A 21,439-nucleotide genomic window follows, 5' to 3' on the forward strand; every position below is an offset into this window, starting at 1 on the left:
GCTGCAGCTCCTTCGCTCTGCCCATGCATCGGCTTCCTCCGACTTAGCCTTGCTCCCAGTGGGCTAGCAAAGCAATCACTGGTCAATCCAAAAATTTCTCAGACACATCAAGAGGATAGTAAACCTAAAATATCCCTGACTTAGCTCGTCTCCTCACCACGTAAGCTTCTATTTTCAGCAGTGCAGCCTCTGTTATTGATCTCTTGAGAACAACAAAGGTTTTGGTTTTAATTCTCCCCTTGCCATAGCAATATGCACTAAGCAGAAAGTCTATTTAGTGAAGTGCATTTGACGCTGTTCCTGAATGCAAGACACAAAATAGTACCCTAATGGTTTGTGAGTTTTATTTTTAAAATAATCTCCCAAGAACTCAAGTTCCCCATCAATCTTCTGTCACTACAAGCCCCTTCCCTCAGTTGTGTTTTCTGCCAAAAAAGTTTTGAACAAGAGCTATTGTATTTTAAGAACAACATTTTTTTTGATGCTTCTTTTCAAGCTATCATTTCTATTTAGTTCTCTCTCATAGCTTCTTCCCCTCCTCATTGTTAATGCACTCTTGATACCTCTACTCTGATGGCATTTTTGTCTTCTTACCTACTCCCATATATACGGCTCGTTTGTCTCCTCCATCTTTCTCCGTGTGATAGCTCCTGTGAGCACTTTATGATCTTTGCTACACATCCCAAAAATTGGCTTTCAGCTTCCAGCTTTATACATAAACCAGATTGCAAAGAAGTGAACAGAATACATGCATGACACTGACATGGCGTAAATTACCTCAGAAGAGCTACTGATGAACACATTTTCCAGACCACGGGACAAGTGAGAGAAGGAGAGAGATCCCAGCTGTTGACCACATCTTTTTTCCTGGCAGATTCCTACTGCAGGGTGAGGACAGGTCTCAATATAGACAAGGCCGAACTGGATGCGGGCACGAGATATGGTTCTATCCTTTCCAGACATAAAACAGCCCAAATGCAGTGGTTGGGTTCAGACTCCCCACCACTTCACCTGCCCAGAACTTCTTCTGGAAGGAACAAGCAGCAAAGTCTGCTCCTTGCCTCCCTTCTCTGTTTGCAGATGGCAAAAGACGACACCAATTTGTACTACTGCTAACTGCATTAACATCGTACTGTGGTGTTAACAATATGCTGTGGTATTAACAACATACTGTGGTATAGCACGGAACAAGATGCCCAGGGATGCTGAGGAAATCCCATCCTTGGACGTTTTCAAAACCCAGCTGGACAGAGTCCTGAGCAACCCAACCTACCTGCGAAATAAGCCTTGCTGAAAGCCTCCTCAAACTCAAAAGGCACACTGGAGGTCTCACCTATATGTTCCTTCTATATGTCCTTCTACTTTTTCATTATTACTATTTTTTTTTAATGAATGCTTGTCAAATTCTGGGCCTTCGATGACATCCCACTAGGAAAAAGGATGTTGAGACCTCATATTTGACCATGGGAGACCACTCTGAGACCCCTTCTTCCCTCCCTGAAATGTCATCAAAGGCATTCATCAGGAAGGCAGGCAATGCACTTTGAGCAATAATAATTAAATCCAAGCTGCCCAAGTTTTCACTCCACTTCCCAGGTGGTTTTTGCAGCCTGCAGTGAGCTTTATGTTGCCATGGCTACTCTTACAAGCAGTTCACCCCTCCTTTAAAACTAATCACTTCCCAGTTGCAGCATACACATACCCTATCAGGTAACTCAGCCACAGATTATTTTTTTTCCCCCTCTACCAGCTCTGCAAACCTGAATTTTGATTTAAAGCAACTTCACCCATTTTCCTTCTCAAGATAGATGCAAGTTAAATATTACCTAGAGCATTTCTTTCATTAACTTCTTCTACAGCACTAAGAAGCCGGTCTCTCTCATCGCATCTTCCAAACTTCACAGTTAAGTCTCTTATTTTCTGTATCACTATCTGACATAATTTGTTTGCAAAGGGCATCAAAATCAACCACTGGGGACCAAGTGCCTGAGGAGCTGCACTGCTGCATACCCCGTGAGGAATGGGAACAGCGCCTGCCTCTCCCTGCTCGTGGTCCGTGGTGGAGCAGCCACTGCAACAGGCACGATCAGCAAAGTCCCTCAGGTCAGCTTGTTTTGTGTTCAGGAGTAAAAACAGGCTGTGCAGTGTTGACAGCCACTCTTCCAGTCTTTTCTCCAGACTTTAATTTCTCATCTTTTCCCTTAGCTCCAACGCCAACACATGCATTGGGATCGTTGTTCTGTTCATGCATGACAACTGCTCTGGTTGCAAAGAAGAGCTGGAGGAGCTAGCCATTAATCATTACAAAGCAGCCTGCCGAAGAAAGAAATTTAGTAAGTGATTCCAAAAGACTGGTTACCTACAGATTTGTCTACAAATTCATAGTTTTGTGCTGAGTGATACTTTTACAAGCTCACATCTATGTAGGTGCATGATATCAAAGAACACCCAAATTTATGTCTCTACATTTCCCTAAGGCAAGGATCTGAACTGCACCTTTCTCCTTTCTTTGGCTACCTCCACGAAGCTCGTGGGAATCCAAATATTTTGGAGACCCTCTATTCCACCTCCACCTGCCAGCCAAGTGTGGTTGGAAAGCTCTCGGTAAGTTCAGAATATAGGATTGAGGGGATGGACTTACAGAAATGTTTTAGAACAGCCCAGCAGCGTAAGTTTTATTGCCATAGTGAAGCTGGCTGAAAGTCTGCCAAGCTCAACCCCTTCAAATCACCAGATTTAAATACAGAGCAATGCTGTCAGCCTGGATGAACTCACGGTCTGTGCACACGGGCGTAGTCACAAACTCTTTTGGGTAATGAGTTTTTAGATATCTAAGATTTCCATGTTTGCAGATCCGTGAACAGTTATTTCAGAAATAACTCCTGAAATCCACATTCAGAATACTGCTCAAAGCTTCAACTTCTCCATAACTCACAATTTGAATACTGTGCACTCTTAAAAAGAGCACAGTTTGGTGCTGTACATGTGTTAGGAAGACGCTGGCAGTCTAATCTGCAGGCACTCATCTCATAGACAGTTACTGAGTCAATGGAGGACACCTATCTACTCAGTACTTTAGTTTATTAGTTTAAGCTGCCTAAATATAGCAGCAGAACTTATAGGGGTTTAATACTGGTGTGGTGATATTTAAATTGCAGCAGCCCCTAGGTAAGGGACGCATTATCCACCAGTAATAGACGTTATATCACGACACACAAAGTGCAACAATCTCTACAGGTGCACCCAAAAAATGAGCTTCTGTACCATGCTCTGATCTGTTCTTCTTCTGCCTCCCTTAATGATGGTGCAGACCAGGAGGACAAACAACATTTGGGGGTGCATTTACCACAGCACAGCCAGCCAGCGGAGGTGATTCTCCCTCTCCATTTAGCATTGGTGCAGCCTCACCTTGAATATTGCGTGCAGTTGTGGGCTCCACAATATAAAAAGGCTGTTAAGGTCCTTGAAAGCATCCAGAGGAGGGCAACAAAGTAGTAAAAGAAAGGCATGCCCTGTGAGGAGAGGCTGAGGACACTTGGGTTGTCCAGCCTGGGGAAGAAGAGGCCAAGAGGTGACCTGGTTGCTCTCTGCAACCTCCTGAGGAGGGAAAACAGAGAGGGAGGTGCCAGCCTCTGCTCCCTGGTCACTGATGACAAGATACAAGGGTAAACAGCACAAAAACAGCAAAGGAAAGAGAAGGGAAAGGGAACAGCAAGGGAAGACATAGCACAAAGCTGGGCCGGGGGAGGTCCAAGAAGATATTAGGGAATGTATCTTTACTGAGAGGGTGGCCAAACTCTGGAACACGCTTCCTAGAGAAGTGGTTGATGCCCTGTGCCTGTCAGTGTTCAAGAAACATTTGGACAATGCCCTCAGTGACGTGCTTTAACTTTCGGGTATCCCTGAAGCGGTCAGGCAGTTAGACTCGATGACCTTTGTAGGTCCCTTCCAGATGAACGATCCCACCTCACCACTGTACTCTGCAGTGAACTTGCCAAGCAAAGCATGCTTCTTCTCTCCCCCATCCTTTTGTTTTGAGAAAAACACCACCTTCTCAACCCCAGAAACGTCATCGGCTTCACAAGCACCGTAAGCTGTGCCTGCTTAGAGCTTAAGCCCTCTGCTTTGCCACCAGGCGTGGAGCAAGGACAGAGGCCTGGGGATGCCGCGTGCTTCACCCACTGTCCCGCTGGGAGGGCAGAGCAGGCCCAAGTGCCTCAAGAAGCCCTTGACTTGCATGGTACCAACCCTCTTTGCATTTCGAAGTCCTTTTAAGAGCTGGTGAGGTAGACTGGTGTGTAGACACGTGAATGTGCTTAGTATGGATGAGGTATATATTTTTTAAGTCTCCCCCCGAAGGCCCACCTCTCTGAAAAGGGCACTCTCTCCCTTTTAACCATGCAGAAAAGACGGGGGTTCATCAGGGAGCAGGGCTCCTCCTTCAGCTGTGCTGCTCCCATAAGAGCTGGGGAGCTGGTAAGGAAACAGTAACATAGACCTGGCTATGCCTTTTTGCTTATTTATTTTTCCCAGAAGTGAATCTTTCTTTAAAACAGTATTTTAATAGGCAGCCACTATACAGACTTCCCCTGTGCTATTCTCTTCCAAAAAAACACAAATCAAATACCAAACTGACAGGAGGAGAACTTGAAGTTCGTATTTGATTAGCGTAGCATTTACACTGCAGTAATTCCCCGAGTCCTCCGCCATCCTGAGGTCCAGCTCCACCAGGCTCTGGACAACCACAGGAACCGCCTGGCCCTATGGTATGTAAATCATTCCTCTACCTCTTACAAAGTAGAAATCTCCAGGTTATTCCACCTAAAATATCAGACAGATGGCAACTAAAACGTTCAGTATACAATGCAAATATTCACTGCAAGCACACAATGATGGCAAATACTAATAAAATCGAAGTGAAGCTGAAGATAGATGACATGAGAGATCACAGGCTAAACTATTGTTTCAAATACCTGAAATCAGGAGAGTAAGCCACAATTATGATCAATAAAGCAAATAAAACAAATGGCCAATGAAATTAGGCATCTCATTAAAACTCCTTGAATTATAAAACTCCTATGCAATTATAGCATAGGCCTCCCCCTTTCTCAAAAAAGCTGAAGTATTGCAGTGCACAAGGCAACAGTAACCAAAACTTTGTGATCTGGATTATTCTGCTCTTAACCCTGAAAAATAGATTCATCAAATCAAACCACTCAGCAGCTATGTTCATGGCATGTCCAGGCATTTCAACACAGGACTGAAGTTACAAGGCAGGGCCAGGAACACGGTCAAATCATCAAGTTAAATTACCTGAAGTTCTGATGAGAAGTATACAAAGCAATTTAACTAAAAACATATTAGTATTTCATGTTCCTTTGCTGGCCAAAAGTTATCTTGGAATGGCTCAATAAAATAAAAAAAAAAAAATACAGCAGAGGATTATAAGTTTATCCGATGTATTAAGTGATTACAAGCACATATAGAATGATAAATCCATTATTTATGCACTAAGCAATCTGTCGATTGGTAAGGAAAGAAAATTCTTCTAGGGTCTCACATTGTGGGGGTGACTTTACCCAAACAACTCCCTGTGGCAGTAATGCCTGGCAAAAGAAAATCTGCAGTCTCATGTTCTTATAATTTCTGTGGACTTCAGTTTTGTACTACAACCTGTATATACAATGGATTGCTGCAGTATATTTTGTGGGGTGTTCATAGCAGTACCAGAACAAGCCTGTGAGTGGAAATGTGAAGATGCTTGTGAGGTCTCTGGACTATTTTACATACAGTCTCCTCAAATCACAGGCAGCCGTAACCATTACAGTCCCTTGCACATCCACCATGGCTACCTGAGCCTTCACGTATCTGAACAATGCCTTTTTTTCCATTATTATTACTATTATTTCTCTGTTCTTCTGGAAGAGCACGCTGGCTGGATTTCCTGGGATGTTGCTGAGGTTGGCAGTGTTCTTGCATCAGATTCACAGCAAGGGAGCCAGCCCCAGGTGCATGCACGGTGCCAGCTAAATCCCAGAGTACCAAAGACCCTTTGTTTCCTCAGATGAAATCTTTGAGAGTTTGAACTACATTTAGCCCGGAAGGTGACCAAAATGCCTCCTTTCCAGCAAGCTAATAAGGCTGCTCCAACCCCAGAGAAGCAAAAGACCACAGATGGAATTACAGAAAAACCGGGTTAATCTCTCAATATGCAAAGTTGATTCCCTGCTGAACTGGTGATCTCTGATCTTAATCACCCCAGCTCTATCTGAGGATACTGTAGAAGAACTGCAGCAGACCAAGTAACTTAAATATATTAAAAAAAAAAAAAAAGTCTTTCTAGTTACTAAGTCTTTCTGTTTACTTCCTACAGAGCAGACATGTTAAAAAATTAATTATTTAAAATATTTACCAAAGGCAGTGTTGGCAAGAAACAAAGCAGCAGCAAAACAAGGAGTTAAAAATAATAAAACCAACAAAGCACTGAGGTATTCTTGTTAGGCTTCATCCACGTCTAATCAGAAGGGTTTGAATGAGCTTCTTTTTCACAAATAAATAGATGATGTCATTAATTTTCTCTTGAACCTTGAAGCTGCTGAAGAAGAAGATCTGATCTAATGCCAGTTAATTCCCGCTGCGTGCAGAATTGTAATCTGTCCTGCAAACCAGATCTGACCTGGATTCAAGTCAAGAATTTGAGTGGACAAAACAGGGAAAAAAATTTATAGGACAGATGTACATTCTTTACCCATGTACACCATGCACACAAGTTTACATTTGTATCCATACAAAAGCATAACTTATCATATACACAGTCCAACAGTGAGTCAAAACTTGCAGAATTAGACTACACTTTGGTCACATATACACCTACCACATGTACCTTCTTTGGTTAAAAAACTACAAAACAAAACATTTAGCAGTACAGCTGTTAACATGTTTAAGCTCTGCATTTCCTGTTTTTTAACATTAAGAATATTACATTGCTTATATAGGTCCTGTTTTCTTGAACATTTTGAAGACTTAAGAGGGTAGTAACGATGCACCTTTTAATTTGTGCTCCTACACTGTACAGCTGAAAGCTTACATATCTGCAGAAATTCACTGTAAAGCTGAAACATAAATAAACTCATCAATATTAGAAGTGCGTGCATACACACACAGAGGACTGTAGGCTTGTAAACAGCACAAGCATAATTGCCTGGAGGAAATACTTGGCAAAAACAAAAGGCGAGAAGATCACCCCACAGATTTTAATTTATTTGTTTCTTCATTGCTTTATAAAACAAACAAACAAAAGAACCCACACATTACTCTGGGGACTTGTCCTCTCTAAAATCACATCCCTCGGAAAGCTCTCCAATCATAGCTGTATTAATTACGGCTCCAGCAGGCTTTTTCTTTTACAGCCGAAGCGACATGTAATTTTTCCACTAAAACTTGTCAACAGATTGCACACAGGTTTCAAGAAGTTGCTATTTACTCCAGACACAGATCCGCGAAGTTCTGAGATTTCTTTTGGCTGCACATCTCGGGCACATGGAGAAATGATGCCAGCCCAGAAATGTGGGGCAGCCCCGCGCTGCCCTTACCTCTCGCAGAGCCCACGCAGACACCTTGCTGAGGGCTCCTCCAACATGCAGGAAAAGCCAGGAACACACAATCTCCATCCCAGCATCTCCATGCCCCCCCACCTGCTCTGGCCCCCAGGGCAAAGCAACCTCCTGAGCTCCTGGTGGGGGAAAAAACGATGGCAGTCCTCTGTTCGCACCTGCCTGAGATTTCTGGTGAAGTGCTGAAGACACAGGTGTCACACAAATAACGTGACAGGGACACGCACCCCAACTGTGAGCCTGTCACAGCCTGATTTCCGAGTTCTGTGCCAAGAGAGACAACCACGCAAATAGTAACCAAGAGCAGGAAAATGAGATAATTTAGAAAGGCTCTCACGATGAATACGAAAGACAATTGCAGTCTTCTCCAATGCCTGCTATGTCACGCATAGCCCTCATACTCTCAGCTGAATAAAAATACAGAAACCTCAAACAACAGCAGCAAAACTGAGTCCCATGACACCTCAGAGAGCACTTGCATGGGTAGGGGAGGAACAAGGGATGCTATCAACAGCTACCAGCACCTTTGTAAGTGCATCAAGCCTCCGAGAGCATTGCAAAAGGACCAGCACCCTTCATCCCACCCAGGAAAGCATTTCAAAGAAGGCATTGCCATAGACACAGCACAAAATCCAACTTACCAGTACAAGTAATAGGCTAAAGCCAGCGCAATGAGCGTAGCACAGATTCCAGCTAGCAAGCATGCACCCGACTGGCCTACCAACATCTTCCCAGGCCGTTATTGATTGATAAAACCAAAAAAGGAGGAGGAAAAATGGAGGGGCAAAAATGGGCGACGTGAGTCCTTGCTGGGAAAGCAAATCAGTCTTGACATGGAGGAGGGATTATGATGACAAAAGCACATCGAGGTAAATCTGGAAGCGCTGCAGCTACTAAAACCGCCGGCTCAGCAACAGGAGGAAAAAAAAAGCCAGGTGTCCTCTTCTTTACGTGGCTTCGTGAAACACTGCACTAAAAAAAGCCCCTCTCGCCTCAAAGAATGAAGGCGTGATGGGGGCAGAAGTGGACTAACATTTAAAATAGGTAATACTTCTCAATAAATGTTTCTGTCAGGTGGTGGTGCTGACAAACCAGGCTTGTGCCCTAATCCAATAATCTTCTTACAGCAAATTACCAGGCTACAATCAACTGGATTCACTCGCGTGGTGAGGTACGTATGCCCAGTGCTGCTGCTTGACACGTTTTGTGGATGTTGTTTTGTGTTTGTTTTTCTTAAGAGCTGAGGAAGGACAACCCTAGGTGGTAAGAAAGAGAAGCCCACCTCTCTTCTGTGAGGAGCCAGCATGAGATTTTTGGGAGCATGGCTGCAAAGAAAGGGTTTAGTCTGCCTCCAGAGTACAGTCCTCCCAAGGCTGAAGGACTATGTGCCTCAGCAGTGTGAAGACAAGATGTCTTTTAACAATGTGAATAAAGAAAGGGGCCTTGCAGGCAGATGGGGAACAGGCTGTGGGGTGCTTTTTGTGGAGGGGAAACTGTGACTGCACTGCCTGCAGGTCTTGGAGGTGAACTCTACCACAATACAGGCGATGGTATTTTCTCTCTTCTACTCCAGATTCAGGGCTCTGGCAAGGCCTGAACCATGGCAGGCCTGCTCCTGTGGGCTGGTTAACAAGGTGGTGACAGGGGATCCAGGGAAAGGAAGCAGCAAGGAGCCTACTGGAGGCCCTGGGCCTGCTGGGCCTTTCCACACCGTGATCCCAACAGGGACTTGAGGCCATGGCTGCACTGAGACAAAAAAGGTGGATGGTGGAAGAGTGTGGCTGCTGCTCACCCAATTCACCACAGCCCTCAGCGTGAGGACAGGCCCTTCAGCTGGCATAGCAGATCCTCGTGTGAGAAGGGCCAGGCCTCCAAAAAGAGCAAGACGAAACCAACTCCAAGCACAGTCTAGCTGAAATACCACAGAAAAATTGAAGCAGCCATTGCAGACACAACATTTCCATTTGCTGACCAAGCCTGGGCAGGAGCTGTGGGGTGCATACAGCGAGCTGTGGGGTGCTTCTGGCTCCCCCAAAACCCCTGGCTGCCCAGCACGTGCAGCCACGGAGGTTTTAGTGAAGTGGGAAGAATTGGTGCAAAACCGTGCCAGAGAAAATAAACAGGAAGTCTGACAATCAGAGAAACACACAATGCTTGCAACTATTTAGAAACACAGCCAAAAAGGAAACTAGAGGCTGTGAATTTAAAAATCACAGCCCAATAGGAGATTTTATCTGGCATGACGCTCAGCAGAGCTGGGTGGAAAAAAAGGAGCATAAGACGCTGCCTCTGAGTTTAAAAGTAAGCATAAGATAAGCATGCCATGTGCTAGAAAGTGTGGTGAGAAAGGTCACATGAACCTTTCTCAACTGGGACAGAAACAACCCAGCATTTATGTCTTTAAGGAAAACATCAGTTGCTTTCTCTGCACAAATTCAACAAGCCCTCATACCCTGCTGTGTCCTGAGAGCAGCGTCCAGGCATATTTCAAACACTTTTCCAACCTCACCTGTAGCTCAGCCGCATTTGTGAAGTGATTACACAGGCAGAAGTGTCACCGATATTCACATCCCTGTCAGCTGAGGAAGCAGCTTGCAACCAAATTTCTTGCTTGGGAATAGTATTTGTGGGCTCCAAAGAAGTTTCTATGGATTATCTTTCCCAGCCTGAGACTGGACACACTATTTCTGTTCTCAGTTATAAATACAAAAGTTATATATTAGAACAAGAACCCAAGGGACAAACAGGCGTAGTTCAGAGATGATAGGTTTTCAGACATGTACAATCTGCAAACTGGTCCTTGCAACATTTCTGTAGGTGAAGCTGAATCACCAGTTTGCAGGACTGCTGATCAGTACTTTTCCAGAGCACAATATTCATTTTAAAAATTGCATATAATGGAACATGGCTGGGCGCAGGACAGCCTTATGATTTTGTAAATAAAAACCAAAACAAGAGTAGCAATTATCAAGAGGCCTCATTTTAAAAAATTAATTAGGAAGTCACAATAATTGTCTATATCTGGAACAAGTTTTACTTGGTATTTCGTTTATAAAAGCAATTCTAAAATTATAGTGCTGGTATTCAAACAGTGATTCTATAATGCCAGCCCTTACATAACAAACAGAAAGGAGTTATCTAACAGAAGTGCTATTAGTACGGAATGATTTCTGAGTAATAGGCCTCTTGTATTGTGTGAAATAATCAATGTTATATAATTAAACTATGTTGCCAATCTTAGTCTCCGATGATTAAGAAAAACCTCAGTGGTGTCTACTCATTTTTAAGACTACACAAAACGCTCCCCTCTGCTCGGAGTAGTTAAATTTTCAAGGCAGGTGGGAATTCATCCTTTGTATTCAGATAAAAATAAACTACAATAGAAATTTCATGAGCGTACATGCATCTACGCAAGGAGCTGTAAAACCCAGGGACCCATCCAAAAGCCCACTTTCAGCCACAGAGAATGGCTGGTGGCTTGAAATAAATTAATAATTTAAAAAAGGAAGAGGAATATTGGGATAGAGGCAGGTGTCTATAAATTTGAGTCATCTTCTACATGGATAGGGTGAATCTGGAAAATGTTTTCTGGCAGTTTCCTTCCCTCTTAAACCAGGGATGCAAAATAAGGGATAAACAACAACAACAACAAAAATCCAATCCACGATCATCCAAGATTTAAGTGTTAAAAGGGGGATGATACACTTCTCTTTCTGTATTGAAAATTATGCGAAAATCAACCCTTGAAGAAAAAAAACAAAGCCAACCAGGAGATACCTGTCAACATGCAAATATGCTGTGGCTGAACAAGGAGAAGCTTCTGGCTGCTGCTAAATGAAGTCTCAGCAAACGCTGCATGCGTGCCTGTGAGCCCCTACTCGAGTTCAAAGCTTTTCTTTGATGCAGTGCATACTAATAGGGAAGAAACTGGAAGTCTGTCTTTCAAGAAACACTGAGCTGCTTTAAATTTTAGGTATGAAACACTACTATCTGCAAAACAGGAGCAATGTGATTTATCTTATGACTGCAGCCACAGTAACACTCTTCTGCAACAGCCTTGTGGCTACCTGACCGGTGCTACGGGTGAACCATGAGGGAGCAGGATGGCTCTCAGGTTCCTGGAGGCAACCCGACCACCTCCATCTTACCCACTCCTGAGAGGGGACCAGGACACGCAACACGAAGCACACTGGTTTCTCTTATGCTTCACGCTTCTTCAATGCTTGCTACTGCTACTCACCTGCCAGGATGCAGAAGCTTAAATAAACCACCAAGTAACTCAAAAATGCAATAAAGAGAAGGCCCCACATGACAACAGAGCTATCTGCATGCTGTACAAATAACAGCTTTAAAAAATAAAAAAAAAGGAATTTTTTTCCCTGCTCATGCACTGCTGTATTAAACGAAGAAATTCCACAGAAGAGCATTTGCAGAATTTCACCCTGCAAACGGGGTGCCCAGAGAGTTGGGGAGTCTCTCTCCCCACTTTAAGGAAGTGTAAGCTTCCACCAAAAAATTTGCAAGGGTTCAGTCTGGGAGGGAGGTGCAGACCATGCAGGAGAGGGATGGAAGATGAAAGCTGTTCTTCTGAAGTATTTGGCTTTGGAAGATCTCAGTAACAAGAGAGACATGTGAAAAATAAATAAATAAATAAATAAAAATACTAAAACCAGAAGCAGTAGTGTTTTACTGGGCGACTAATTGTCGCTTAGGCAGCTTCAGATAAAACCCCGTTATTTACAGTTGAGAAAGAATAATAGGTGAAAAACGTGGCTTGGAATAACAAGAGGCACAGAACCCAAACAGCTTCTCAGACGGCTCACGCGAGCTGAATTGGCACACGAAATTGTGTTTGGGAGCTTGATGCTGTGGAGGAGTATGCTCAGTGCCATGCTACTGTGTCCAGTCTGTCTTTTACAACCCAAACGGTGAGAATGCAAGAAAGAGCAATAGAGAAGGCCAGCAAGCCACATCACCCCCTTCCTCCTTGTATAGGATCTTTTATTCTCTTCCTTATCACCTCAACTGTCATCAGCAGTGTGTTCCAGCCAGAAAACAACAGCTATGCTCCTTTCAGGTGATTTGACTGACAAATATTTCACAATGCTGTTATCAGCCTGAATTCATAATCATCCCTGTGGCCAGGTCTCATTTTGCATATACATAAGACAGGGTATCTTTCTAAAAAGATAGGGCAGACTGTCGAGCAGACTGATAGCGAAAGCAAATACGTGCTGGGCAAAGTTTTTTGTTCTGTGTTCTCAGACAAGATCACACCAGCCCCTTCTGACCTGAATACCAAGACTGTGTGCTGTGTGGCTGCTGTCAATCTTTTCAGTGTAAATAAAATAAAATAAAAATAAAATAAAAACAAAGCAAAAACCCCCAAACATGCCAACAAGACCAAAGAACAAACCATTAGGGCATCACATTCTGAATGTAAGGTTGAGCTTCAGGCACGTGAACGCAGCAGGCTTTTACACGAGGCACAATCTTTCTAAATTAGAAGCAGCCCCCTTCATAAACACATTATCCCAACTCATTCAAAAAATTAATTTTGAAATAGAAAGTCTGTAGGCCGTTAAAATTTGGACCGTTGTTGGCCATTCAGCTGGGAAACTGAACAGAAATTGTTCTGCCAACAGCCCATCCTATTTAAAAACCCATATGAGAGAAAGATCTGAAAAGAAACATTTATAGCTCTCCTCATTCCTTAAGATCTTTCATCTCTGGGTAGCTTGGCATCCTATTGATAAACACATCTCTTGTAGGATATAGTTAAATCATTATGAATTCTTCAGATCAGGGGTCCCTTCTGTGGTAACACATGCAGACTTTGAACTCCAACAATGATCAGAAATTGAGGACCGGTTAGCGTTTTCATGATTCAGTTTCGTTGTTTTGCTTCCTCCAAACAGTAGCCTTTTAATGCAGTGTTTGAGAGGGACGTGACCTAAATATCTTTTTACTGAAGGCTGCAGGGATACTTGAAATGACTAGCCCACTAAAAATGCATGCTTTTGTTGCACTAGTGGAATTCAGAGCTAGTCTGCATGAGGGCGGCTCCCCAAACAACAGCAAAAGCTCGCACGTTTTGACAGATGCTCTCTGCTCTTTTTGTCATCGTGTCACATAAACTAGCTCAGACTGCATCTAGACCAAAGGACATTAAAAGTAATCTTGATGCTGTGAGTACCTTCTCAGTCCTACAGGTGTCACAGTACTGACACTAATCCAACTGTGGGAGATTTCTCAATGACCTAACCCCGAGCAAGGCGGACAGCTGTGTGCATGGAAGTTTCTACATCTCAATACCTTCCACACTATCACTTCCACTTCTGTCAGAGATGCACAATAGCACTGGAGCAGAGGTTGTTTTCTGTTACCTGGCACGTTTATAAAGCACCAGAAGCAGCATCAGCTGAAATTAGTAGTATGAAAGCAGGCACCCGTTTCTCTTGGAGCTTGCATCGTTTCAGAGTAGTTGGAGTACCAAATCGAAAATTGCTCCCTGTCATTTGAAAAATTACACACTAATTAGTAAACAGAGGTGTTTATTGTAGCAAAGCCTCACATTCAAAAGGGCCTGTGTGCCATGCTTGATTTCTGAATGCCATCGCTGCTAGCTTGGCACTGCTCTTCAAAACCTCAGTCAGGAAGAGTAATGGTTTGAGAAGCAGCATTTATGCTCTTATGATTCATTTTTATCTGCCAGAATAACCCTTAGCTCATCTGCAATTATATGCCAAAAAATCAGATATTCAAGCATATTAAAAACTGCCTGCAGTTCAATGTGACGTGTTAATATAGAACACATTTACAGACAGTGAGTCTAGCAAACCAGGCTAGCTTCGTTTTAAACAAACAGACTGCTCTAATTACCAAAACTGATTTAAAAGAATCAATATTTCTCCAATCAAGATATACAACAAGAACCTTCATGCTATTTACTCAGCAATGTATAATTGCTTCTTAAGTCTGAAGTCAGTTCTGTTCACTTTTAAGCCCACTAAACAAGAATTATTACTTCCATTGAATCACTCTGTTTAAATTCCTCTTACCTTTATTGTAAGCAGCCAGATTTTGCAAATATCTGTAATAATTCAAACTTTGCTGCATTAGTAAGTATTTTTCTGTAACTGATTTCATTAGTTCTGGGCAACTAGGAGCTTATTTAGACATCTGATTTGACTGACTGCTCACAAGTCCTACTCCAGGCACTGCAAGAGGCTCACTCTTAACTCTTCCTTAGGGTTAGCATGCCCTGAGGTTTGCTTGTGCGACTGCTTTTAGAGTACTTACTGATCCCAAGTCTGTAAAAAAAAATTAACAGCACCAAGTTGTATCTTAAGCTAAACCATATTTTTTAAATTTTTTTTTGTTCGGAATGTTGGAATTTTTATTTTATAAAAAAACAGATCATTTCAGGAGGCTGACTTGGGGAGCAGTTAACCTAACTCAATCTAATACATCGGTACTGGCAGGCATGAGGGATGAGCAGCCTGAACACATCAGCACATGCAACTGAGCTGTAAGTTTGTGTTACCAAATATCCTAGCTCTACATTAGCCCGCAGTCATTAACAGCGAAGACGTTTCCCTTCTGAGGTACACATCACAACAGTAAGCAGCATCCCTATACCTGCAACAGAAGAAAAGGAATCGCAAGAGAGGATGCTTCTGTACGTTAGCCCTTTTGCTCCCACTTTGATACATATCCAAAATCTCTACCCGATTCCTTACTGAGTATGGCAGAAACTTCTAGAAGAGTAGAGGAGTGTCTTCCTTGACAGCCATCCAGAGGGGACTTGCAAAACCCCTGTCCAACCCCTGGCAGTGCCGCTGAGCAGCCTGAGCTGCTGCCCTACCTGCACAGCCCTTCTCCTCCATGGTGGAGCAACACAGTTGTCACAGCAGCCCAGCAGCCACATTATCTCCTCTCGCTGCCCTCAGCTTCCTCCTTTCTGTTGTCACGCTGTGGCAGTAACAAAGGATGTTCTCCTCCGAGAGGGTTATCTTTTATCTGTCAGCCTTTTTCAACCACAAATGCTTATGTTTGTGTAATCTCCAACTCCGCAGCCTCAAGCCAAACCATTGTTGTGCACCAGGCTACTGGTCCAAATAAACCTGAACACCAAAACCAAGGCAGAAACAGAGACGCCCTTAAGGAGATGACCAAGGCACAGAGCCTTGTGATAGAACTGGCCCTGCTTACGTGGCATAATATTAATACTGGTTGCAACAGCATTCATATTCCCCCATCTGTACGCCCTGCTGCATCGGAAAATACTGCCAAAAGGTCCTGAACACGTGGCCTTCACAACTTAAAAAAAAATGCGAGAACAACTGCTCCCATTGCGACATTTACATTTTCAGAGCAATTATAAATACATAATAGCACATGCCTTTATAGCTTCTTCTACAGTGTTTTTAGTCTGGGTTATTTTTCTCTCTCAAAATAAACATCCCTACTAGGCAATCAGTAGTTGGCTGAAGAAAGGGAGCTGGTCCCTGCGCAATCCAGCTCCACGGTGCATCTGTTTTAAATGGAACGGGCTCTAACAGCAAACTTGTTTAAAGCTAAGCCTTAAGCAAGGCAGTCTACAGAGCACATTCATAAAATTTTAAGAGCCTAAATTAGAACTTAAGTTGCAATTAGGCACCTGCTCTTGGAGGCAGTAGTCATCAAATTCTCTTGCCCGGGGTCTGGAGATTCAGCTTATGGGCCTTTGATTTCCACTGGATCTCCCATGCTCAGACTGGTCCTTGACCACCCTGGCAGGACTGAACAGTGCCGGGTCCTGCTCCCAAGCGCAGCCAGCATCTTCTGACAGTGCTGCCCTTTCCCTCAGCCTCCTGGGGATCAAAACTTGGGAGTGGTGTAGTCCCGCTCTCTTCAAAAGTCATGACGACTGAGTGCTTCACAAAACACAGCTGGTACACTTACTTCTTCCAGATGAAAATCATAAGGAGAGCCAACCTCTGTTCCAGGGAAAACTACAACTTCAAATGGAGTATACCTTTGCATGGAGTCAGAAAACATGCCCTGAGCAGTCTGTGGATGATCCAGTAGGTATTGCTCTGTGAATCTGAACTTTGAAGAAAATCTCACAAAATGTACTCTACGTTTCTCCTTGCTTGAACTAACAGAAACTCTTGAAATTGCGATTGTCATTACTGCTTTTGTGAGCTGCTTCTTGTTGTAGCCTGCTGGATTCTTTGTCTTTGCAATTTATTTTTTTTCCTGTGACCCCCAACTAAATTTATATTAAAAATGACTCTTCCAATAATCGTTACAAAATTGTCATGCTGGCAAGCCTGAGAAAAAGAAATCTCCCCACGAAGACGTGTAGGAAGGACAAAAACAGCAGATGGTACCCATAGGGCCTCTGCTTATGCACGAGCCTCAACAAGAGGGGCCAGCCATTACGAGAAATGCTATCATAATTCAGTCTCCCCATAAGTCAGTCCCTCACCTCTTTGAGTGCGTGCCTGCTGGTACCATTTGTGTTTTGGTTCATGAAATGGAGATTTGCTCTGCATAAGAAGCGTCCACTGGGACACTGAAAAGCTCTCAGTAAAATTTCTCTAATCCATATTAATATCTATCGACCCGCTCCGGATTTATCTAAACAATCAAGGTGGTGAAGGAATTATTCATGGGATTATTCAACCCATGCAGCTTCCAGCATGGCCATCCACCTCATTCAGGACATTTCGTTTCCAGACGATTCCTCCTCGCAGGCTCTATCGACCAGAGATAAAAGACCCAGGCACGCGCTACACCAGGGGCACAGGCACCAGGCTTTGCAGCCTGCAGGACTGGCTACCAGAAGCTCAAGTCCAAACAGAAGCAGAACTTGAAAATTCAGCAGCCGTGCACAATTCATACAATCCTGTCCCCCACCAGCATATCTTTGCTTCTCAGTAACACTTGCATCAATGGCTTTTTCAGGCCTTGCACAAAAAGAAGAAAGGCAAAAATTGGGGCTGTATAAACAGAAAAAATAAGCTATGAAACGGCAAATCCACAAAAAATAGGTTTTCACACATCGCTTGGGTATTGCTTTTACACTGATGGCAATGAGCCCGAGTAAAAGCATTCTGCGGAACTGGCTCTGAAAGTAGATGGCCACCACCACACTGTAACAAGGCTTTGTTCATCTGCATCCCTTCACCTACCAAAGCTGCAGACGATCAATATTAACCAGATTCAGGTGTAACAACTAATGTGTGTGTAAAATTTGGTCCAAGAATACCTGGGAGTCACAGAAGTGGTTATTTGCCCACCCACTATAACCTATGACGAATGCTTTAGCATTTTTTCATAGCAGGAAAAACTACAACTTCAAATGGAGTATACCTTTGCACGGAGTCAGAAAACAGGCCCTGAACAGTCTGTGGATGATCCAGTAGGTATTGCTCTGCAAATCTGAGCTTTGAAGAAAATCTCACAAAGATTAAAGTTTTGTGGCAAAAGACTCATCCTATAATAGACCTTGAAACATTTTAAAATACTAAAGCAACGCTGCATGTGTGTGCAAAATCACCAGGAGTAAATTACTTTCCTATAAAAAAGCTATTAATAGCCCACAACGAGGGCAGGGTATCACGGAGATCATCATTAAAATGTCAACATCTGACACTAGACACTCCGGGGTTTTAAAATCTTACCCTGAAAAACTGTCCTCTTGCTGTGTCAGTGGGGTCTCATCAGCCTTCCACTTTTGCTGTCACCTTTTATGCATGAGAGACTGCAAAAAAGGTCAATAATAAGAATTCTGCTGCTGTAACTTAACATTGTTATATGTTGTTACCGGCTAAAATTTAAGAATGTTTGGATTAAAGGCAGCCCAGTCTAAGATGACCCTACAATCAGCATTCAAAAGATTTCTAAGAACTTTGTAAGAAGCACTTCAAAGCACTATAAGGCCACAGTTCCTATTTTACACTTGGGGGGGGGGGGGGGGGGGGGCGGGAGGAGACAATTTAGCATTTATAGAGTCCTCTAGAGGTTTATTTGTGGTTAAGTCTTTGCTGCAATTACTACCAACAGATACAGCATTCAAGAAAGCGCGTGAGCGAACACTACAGCAAGCACCGGGCTGAAGCGCAGGTTTCATCCCTAAATTAAATACCAAGAGTGGGAGACGTTTGATGCCTCTCCTAGCAATTCATGCAGATCTATGAAAAGAACAGGATTTGCACTTTTTTTTTTTTTCTTCTAAAAGCATCTTATTGCTACAGACAAAATGCAAATACAGAAACGTGGGGGAAGATTTCTTTCTTACCACCACCACTGTGGACCACTTCTGGCACCTGGCAACTCTCAGAGTAACAGGAGAATTCCCATCTCCTCCCTCCAGGGAAGTACCACTGCTTATGTTTCAAGAGATTTGCTTTCTCATTTGCCTATAAGCAAAAAAGACATTCTTCAATGAACGAAGGTGAAAATACTTTGTTTAAAAGCAAAATACAATGCAAACAACACAGAGCTGCTTACCCTGCTCACAAATTCTTTAACTCAACCGCTCTCTACGAAGATTACCCATCTTTCTCTCTTTTTTTTTTTTCCTTTCTTATTTTTTCCCCAAAGAAAAGAGAAACCTCTTCCTATGTACTAGTATTACACTCTGCTCCGCAGGTAACAACTACTATTGCTTTCAGGTCTGACTGGCACATATCCATGAAATTAAAAGCAAATGTTCTCATTTTATATCTAGCAGTGAAATTGCAGCTTCTATTCAGAATGGAGAAGGGGCTTGCATACTTAAGGACTAGCCTACTTTTCCTAGCTTTACTAATAAGCATAACAAAAGGTATTTCTTTTACCTACAAAACCCTGTCTTGATAGAAGTTATTTGAAAATGAAGCAGAAGCAATTATCCACTCTCAAAACACACACTTAATCCCTATATTTTATTAAGAGCAGGTTTTTTTATGATCCTGAAGCAATTAAGTTAATCATTATTTAATTTTAGATTTACCGAACTGAAGATTTACTTCAGACACGAGCTCACTTTCCAGATAATTTAGTCTCAGTAATTAGAGATGTACTTCACCCAGAGGTGGCTTGTTTAAAGGCTGTTATGTAATTTCACAGGCCTTAAAAGCTCGGCAAGGTTGGCGCAGCAATCTACGAATCAAAGTCTGTAAAACTTGAGTTTATTGGGGGGTGCTGTATAGGAGGAGCAGAAATAAAGACCGGGCTTGTAGGATCACATTGCGTATATTTACCCTGGCCACCAAGCCGTTCAAAAACTGCTTAATTCTGACCTAGTTCTGACAAATCTGGGCAACCATCATGCCGACACTAGCAAACGCTAGTTAGCCTTTCAGCAAGCTACTAACGGGCTACCTCGGATTTAGGTCTGTGGGCAGCTCGTGACTCGCTGCCAGCCAGCCCATCTGGGCTGGCACCGTTCCCAAGGCCGGTTTTCTGTCAAAATGCATTTGCTGTTTTTTTTGGAGCAAAGGGTAGCACCATCTTTTGCCACTGCCATTAGAAACAAGGAAAAGAAATGACCAGGCAAGCAATTGACAGAGATACGCCACTTTTTGCAACTCTTTCTCACGCAAGTTGCCCAAGAAACCAAAGCTCAACACAATTAAATTCATCTATTTTCAAACCCTATTTCTGTTTTCATTCCCTCCAAACGTGGAAACTGTAGATTCATTTCAAGACTTTAATATTAGTGCTTTTATGATGCCGTTTGACTTTGTGCATAGAAATGACTACAGAACTCATGTGGCACCAATGGCACACAGGATTTCAGCAAAGACTGATGGAGAAAAACATGAAGTTACAGAGAGACCAGGACATAACAGGTTTGCTGAAGGGAAATTACTAAAAATAAGTGCAAGTAATTCTTGGCTATCTGGATCTCCAGAAAACATTGAATCACACTTTTCCATGTGGTGGTACGTTAAGTAAGCAAAGTTGGAGACCAGTAGAGGAACAGTGACACCAGGCCCAAGAGAGATGGTGACAGACAGCGTGGAAAGAAAAAGTTGCAGAAATTCTCAAAGTTACTAATGAACACATTAAACACAAGCCAAAAAAATCAGTCTTCTGGTTCATTTTAACCAAACGATGGCTTGCGTACAAAAATAAAAATAAAAAATGACAGAAGCTGATGACAAAGTTGGGAAGCAATTTCAACACGAACGCGAATTGAGCTGTCATACAACAGGCATCACAGAATCACAGAATTTCTAGGTTGGAAGAGACCTCAAGATCATCGAGTCCAACCTCTGACCTAACGCTAACAGTCCCCACTAAACCATATCCCTAAGCTCTACATCTAAACGTCTTTTGAAGACCTCCAGGGATGGTGACTCCACCACTTCCCTGGGCAGCCTGTTCCAATGCGTAACAACCCTTTCAGTAAAGAAGTTCTTCCTAACATCTAACCTAAAATTCCCCTGGTGAAATCACGACCCATCACAACCTCAAAGGCTGGAACCATACAAGTGGGATGGAAACACGCTAATATACAAAGCACAACCCCATATGTAAAACAAGCAAGCCCCAGCCAGGTGCTGAAAGATGACCAGTCCTGGAGCAGAAGGGCCTGGATGATCCTAGCACAAAATACCTCAATCGCCACTGAGATGCAGTTGTGAAAAATGCACATGCAATCCTGGGATGTATCCAGTTAGTATCACGAAGTGATTTACAGCAGGTGCACTTGCCCTCGTTAGCAATAAGGATAAACCTCAGGGAGGGGAATAAGCCAGAAAGGCTGCTGATACCAGAACAAACAGCCATCAGCTGGCCCGGAGGTGGTTTAGGCTGCAACCTAACCAGAACAGCAAAACTGTGGG

At 43.1% G+C, this 21,439-nt stretch overlaps 1 protein-coding gene across 5 annotated transcripts in view; it reads right to left on the bottom strand.

Annotated features, from left to right (window-relative positions):
* Nucleotides 1-21,439, bottom strand: part of AGPAT3 (1-acylglycerol-3-phosphate O-acyltransferase 3) — an 89,636-nt gene that overhangs the window by 32,320 nt on the left and 35,877 nt on the right. The window contains exons 1-2 of one of the 5 annotated variants that reach the window (XM_084521414.1): nucleotides 18,904-19,024; nucleotides 18,287-18,366 (exon numbers count right to left, since the gene is read on the bottom strand). The exons of 1 other annotated variant lie outside the window; for it this stretch is intronic. The gene's annotated coding sequence lies outside the window, so the exon portion shown is untranslated. Of the gene's footprint in view, nucleotides 1-18,286; nucleotides 18,367-18,903; nucleotides 19,025-21,210; nucleotides 21,239-21,439 lie in introns of those variants that run through there. 3 more of the 5 variants (XR_014693670.1, XM_084521418.1, XM_084521415.1) reach the window with 3 other exon arrangements.

Source organism: Aythya ferina (genome assembly GCF_964211825.1).
Source record: "Aythya ferina genome assembly, chromosome: 1".
NCBI lineage: Eukaryota > Metazoa > Chordata > Aves > Anseriformes > Anatidae > Aythya > Aythya ferina.